The sequence below is a fragment of the Entelurus aequoreus genome, linkage group LG09 (genome assembly GCF_033978785.1).
Source record: "Entelurus aequoreus isolate RoL-2023_Sb linkage group LG09, RoL_Eaeq_v1.1, whole genome shotgun sequence".
In the NCBI taxonomy this organism is placed as follows: Eukaryota; Metazoa; Chordata; class Actinopteri; order Syngnathiformes; family Syngnathidae; genus Entelurus; species Entelurus aequoreus.
In genome coordinates, this window is record NC_084739.1 from 50,072,212 (window position 1) to 50,078,422 (window position 6,211).

Genomic DNA, 6,211 nt, shown 5'->3' on the forward strand with positions numbered 1-6,211 from the left:
CTTTATTTATATAAACATTTAATCTTTCTCTGGCAACATTATAACTTTTTACTTTTTTTTCAACATTTTTACAGGTTTTTATTTTTTCCTAATCAAAATGTTTTTTTCCGCTAACGGCCAATAAAAACAAGCTGTGAGCCACAAGTAGCTCCAGGGCCACACTTTGGATAGCTACCTGATGTATACAGTCTAATTGTACAAGTTTGTAAAGTGTGAGCAGCTAATAAAAGTTGTTCGTGGTTATGTTTAAAAAAAAACTTTGAGGTGATATGATTTATTTTAGTATCGGCAGGGCTTGCTCAAGAGGTTAAGCTAAAGTTAGCTCGGTACTGGTCAACATACTATTTTGGGAGCGACTCAATTACAAATAAACAACCGTGCTTTACTTTTCGTTGCCTCAGCCACTAAAACAAGCTTGTGGTGGTATCGATTCACAATGTTAGGTTATTATTTTACATACATAGTAGAAGTTATATGCATGATACATTCGTGCTAAAAACATTAAGTCCACTCACCTTCCACTGCAGGACGCATGCGCAGAATGCATCTTCGGCGTTGTCATGTGCGCAAGGCAACACTTCAGAATCGAATCAGCCTTTTTGGACAAATATGTTTAACGCGCAAGGAATTGGTCTTAATAGACGATTATCAAAAAGGTAACAATAATAATGTACGACTTCAACAACTTATACATTTGTACACATTGATGATCAGTAAAATACACGTACATGTGACGTCATACACATTACCTTTAATAAATGAATAATTGCCTTAATGGTTTACAATTACATTATCAATCAAATCTTGGAGGATGATCAAGAGTACAAAGCCCTTAAATTTATATCTTTTCCCTTTTTGTCTTTTTATTATTATTATTATTATTATTATTATTATTTAATACTCTATCTGTATTTGCTTTTGTTTTCTTTCCTTAACATGTTTCGCTGATGTTGAAAGTGCCTTGACTTTTGTGCATTATAAATGTATGTTTGTTGTTCAATAAAAAATAAAATAAAAATAAAAAGAGAATTAAATAAAAACTAAAAACTTGTGACGTACGTACATTGTACAGTCAATTCAAAACCACACATATGACGTTGAATACATTAACATTTAAGTAAGGAAACCATCGTTTTTAAACATGGTATACACCAGGGTACACCCTGGCCAAGCAAAGAGATGTACATCTTTTTCTCAAAATATTGTTTATAATGTTATTTCATTGTCTTGTATTGCTGTATGACGTCACATTGTTGTCTAGAGGAGTTCTGATTAGCATATTTTTATTGTTGACCTAAAATTATTTTTCTGAATATAATCATACAAATCTACAAATAACTCCAGCTCCAATAATTCAATGATAATTCAAAGACAAGTTCATATAAGTAACAACAGATTTACTCACAGTATGTCAACCATGAAAACACTTCTTTTGTTGGTGAAAATTAAATATTGTTACTGCAATGTTGTACCACAACTAATATTTATAAAACACTGTAGCAAATATTTGCAGAATACTGTTGGCGTAAAGTACTAATTGTAGAATACTGTGTAACACATATTTATAGTGTACTACAACTACTATTTAAAATACTGTACAACTATAGAATACTGTACCACAAATATTTATAGAATACTGTATATATCCAGCCAACGTCAAGGAGCTGCAGGTCACAAATCATGTAGGTTGTGTCCAGATATCTTTCAATAACCCGACGCTAGCGTTGCTACTTTAGGAAAAGAGTATTAAAATAACAATATTGCTTTAGTTCAATGACTGACATCATGAAATTGTAAAACGTCTTTATTTACCTAAATCCAAGTAGGTAGTTTCTAACTTGATTTGAAAAAAACATGCACAAACAAACATTCTTACATCACTGCTGTACATTTTTTTTAATTGTGTGGAGAACTGGCTGTCTTTTCACTGGCAACGCTATTCATCAATCAATCAATCAATCAATGTTTATTTATATAGCCCTAAATCACAAGTGTCTCAAAGGGCTGTACAAGCCACAACGACATCCTCGGTACAGAGCCCACATACGGGCAAGGAAAAACTCACCCCAGTGGGACGTCGGTGAATGACTATGAGAAACCTTGGAGAGGACCGCATATGTGGGTAACCCCCCCCCCCTCTAGGGGAGACCGAAAGCAATGGATGTCGAGTGGGTCTGACATAACATTGTGAAAGTCCAGTCCACAGTGGATCCAACACATCAGCGAGAGTCCAGTCCACAGCGGGGCCAACAGGAAACCATCCCGAGTGGAGACGGGTCAGCAGCGCAGAGATGTCCCCAACCGATGCACAGGCTAGTGGTCCACCCGGGGTCCCGACTCTGGACAGCCAGCACTTCATCCATGGCCACCGGACCTATGCAACTCCCCCTCGCAAGGGACAGGGGAGAAGAGGAGAGAAGAAAAGAAACGGCAGATCAACTGGTCTAAAAAAGGTGGGTCTATTTAAAGGCTAGATTATACAAATGAGTTTTAAGATGGGACTTAAATGCTTCTACTGAGGTAGCATCTCTAACTGTTACCGGGAGGGCATTCCAGAGTACTGGAGCCCGAATAGAAAACGCTCTATAGCCCGCAGACATTTTTTTGGCTCTGGGAATCACTAATAAGCCGGAGTTCTTTGAACGCAGATTTCTTGTCGGGACATATGGTACAATACAATCGGCGAGATAGGCTGGAGCTAAACCGTGTAGTATTTTATACGTAAGTAGTAAAACTTTAAAGTCGCATCTTAAGTGCACAGGAAGCCAGTGCAGGTGAGCCAGTATAGGCGTAATATGATCAAACTTTCTTGTTTTTGTCAAAAGCCTTGCAGCCGCATTTTGTACCAACTGTAATCTTTTAATGCTAGACATAGGGAGACCCGAAAATAATACGTTACAGTAATCGAGATGAGACGTAACGAACGCATGAACAATGATCTCAGCGTCGCTAGTGGACAAGATGGAACGAATTTTAGCGATATTACGGAGATGAAAGAAGGCCGTTTTAGTAACACTCTTAATGTATGACTCAAACGAGAGAGTTGGGTCGAAGATAATACCCAGATTCTTTACCGAGTCGCCTTGTGTAATTGTTTGGTTGTCAAATGTTAAGGTGGTATTATTAAATAGATGTTGGTGTCTAGCAGGACCGATAATCAGCATTTCCGTTTTCTTAGCGTTGAGTTGCAAAAAGTTAGCGGACATCCATTGTTTAATTTCATTAAGCCACGCCTCCAGCTGACTACAATCCGGCATGTTGGTCAGCTTTAGGGGCATGTAGAGTTGAGTGTCATCAGCATAACAGTGAAAGCTAACACCATACTTGCGTATGATGTCACCCAGCGGCAGCATGTAAATACTAAAGAGTGCAGGGCCAAGAACCGAACCCTGGGGAACTCCGCACGTTACCTTGACATAGTCCGAGGTCACATTGTTATGGGAGACGCACTGCATCCTGTCAGTAAGATAAGAGTTAAACCAAGACAAGGCTAAGTCTGACATACCAATACGTGTTTTGATACGCTCTAATAAAATATTATGATCGACGGTATCGAAAGCGGCGCTAAGATCAAGAAGCAGCAACATAGATGACGCATCAGAATCCATCGTTAGCAATAGATCATTAGTCATTTTTGCGAGGGCTGTCTCCGTAGAGTGATTTGCCCTGAAACCGGATTGAAAAGGTTCACAGAGATTGTTAGTCACTAAGTGTTCATTTAGCTGCTGTGCAACAATTTTTTCGAGAATTTTGGAAATAAACGGAAGGTGGTAGTTTACCATGAGGTCAGGATCGAGGTTAGGTCTTTTGAGCAGAGGATGAATAACCGCTTTTTTGAATGCTAGGGGAACAGTGCCGGAGGAAAGTGATAAGTTTATAATATTTAACACTGATGGACCTAATAATACAAACAGTTCTTTGATAAGTTTCCCAGGAAGTGGGTCAAGTAAACATGTTGTTTGTTTTATCCCACTTACACGCTGTAATAATTCCTCTAATGTTATTTCATCAAAAATAGAGAGACTATTTTGGAGGGCAGTGTCCGTCGTATATACAGTCGTATTTGTGTTAATAGAACCCAGTTGTAGCTGGGATGCGTTGTCTTTAATCTCCTTTCTAATGAGTTCAATTTTCTTATTAAAGAAATTCATAAAATCATCTGCCGAGTGGGTGGAGCTACTGGGAGGAGTCCCTTGTTGGGTTAGCGATGCTACTGTACTAAACAGAAATTTAGGATCGTTTTTGTTGAGGCGGATGAGATTTGAGTAGTATTTAGCTTTAGCTAAGGTAAGCATGTGTTTATAAGTTATTAAACTATCACTCCATGCTTGATGGAAAACCTCAAGTTTAGTCGCGCGCCATTTGCGTTCCAGTTTTCTACATGATAATTTATGAGCTCTAATTTCTTCTGTAAACCATGGGGTGCGCCTTTTAGGGGCCCTTTTTTGCTTTAGCGGTGCTATACTATCAATAATTTCGCGCAAGGCATCTTCAAAGTTGTTAGTGAGGTTATCAATAGAGCCGACATAATTTGGGAACGGTGCCATTACCAAAGGCAGTAGGTCAGCAAGAGTCATCGTTGTGGCAGCATTAATGTTGCGGCCGCTCTAGCAGTTATTATTATTATTAGCTTGTTGACAATGAGTCAAAACTTCAAATTTTATAAGGTAATGATCGGACATTACTTTAGTATATGGAAGTATCATAACTTTGGAGGTGGTGACACCCTTGACAAGCACTAGATCTATTGTATTACCGTTGCGATGCATGGGTTCATGTATTATTTGTGTAAGACCACAGCTATCAATTATGGTTTGGAGCGCCACGCACTGAGGGTCCGATGGGCTATTCATATGGATATTAAAGTCCCCCATTATGATTATATTGTCGGCGTGCGTCACTAGATCAGCAACGAACTCTGAGAATTCACTGATAAAGTCCGAATAGGGCCCAGGGGGGCGGTAGATAACAGCCAGGTCAAGAGGTAGCGGTGTGACAGACCTCATAGTAAGCACCTCAAACGATTTATATTTATTATTTAGGTTAGGGGTAAGGTTGAAATTTTCATTGTATATTAGTGCGACACCCCCTCCCCTTTTAAGAGGACGGGCAACATGCGCATACGTATAGTTAGGAGGAGATGCCTCATTGAGCGCAAAAAATTCGTCTGGTTTGAGCCAGGTTTCGCTAAGACCAATGACGTTAAGATTGTTGTCTCTAATGACCTCATTAACTAATAACGCCTTGGGAGACAATGATCTTATGTTTAAAAAGCCCATATTATAGGTATTGGGCTGTTTTGACGAGTTTTTGTTAAGATTATCCGTAGTGGCAATATTAACAATGTTGCGTTTATTATGCGTAGTGCACTTTAAATAGTTTCGACCATATCTAGGAATTGATATGACGGGAATTTTCCGATTGTTTGCTTGGTGCTGCAATAGACTGGACATATCATAATTTGCCACCTCAGTAGAATGCATGTCCACCTCTGACACAGACACAACAGAAAAAACATTATGTGAATTGTGTATTATTCTAAGAGAATTGCTATGCGTACATGGATTATCCAGCCTGGCGCTGGCTAGTTCTAGCTTAACTGACTCCTCACCCGGACTAACAGACATTGTAATTGCCTGTGACCGGGCTTGCTCTAGTGTAGTCAGTCAAGTGAGACTTATTCATGACACTTTTAATACTAGTATTCATTTTATGTTATTGACGACTATTATGTGAAGTTAAGTTAAAGTACCAATGATTGTCAAACACACACGAGGTGTGGCGAAATTATTCTCTGCATTTGACCCATCACCCTTGATCACCCCCTGGGAGGTGAGGGAAGCAGTGAACAGCAGCGGTGGCCGCGCCCGGGAATCATTGTTGGTGATTTAACTGTGTTGTCAATGGCACTATTAATACATGTATGTATTAATGTTGTGTTATTGATACCAATTCATTTTTCATGGTGCAATGTCAATGACAGTGATTATACAAGCATCGCTGTTGTGTTACAATGAATACAATAATTAATGTTATGTTGTCAGGGACTATTAACACAGGTATTCATTTCAGAATCAGAATCAGAATCGTTTTATTGCCATTGTTTGAGAACGGGTTCACAAACTAGGAATTTTTCTTGGTGCAAACGTGCGACATAAAACACATAACACATATTTGGTATAAAAAAGAGCTGTGACTGAGCTATCAGATA

General features: G+C 38.9%; 1 protein-coding gene across 2 annotated transcripts in view; it reads right to left on the bottom strand.

The window, feature by feature from the left end:
- Positions 1 to 6,211, bottom strand: part of LOC133657492 (cytosolic purine 5'-nucleotidase-like) — a 139,534-nt gene that overhangs the window by 116,055 nt on the left and 17,268 nt on the right. The window contains exon 1 of one of the 2 annotated variants that reach the window (XM_062058889.1): positions 516 to 561. The exons of the other annotated variant lie outside the window; for it this stretch is intronic. The gene's annotated coding sequence lies outside the window, so the exon portion shown is untranslated. Of the gene's footprint in view, positions 1 to 515; positions 562 to 6,211 lie in introns of those variants that run through there. 2 annotated transcript variants of the gene reach the window in all.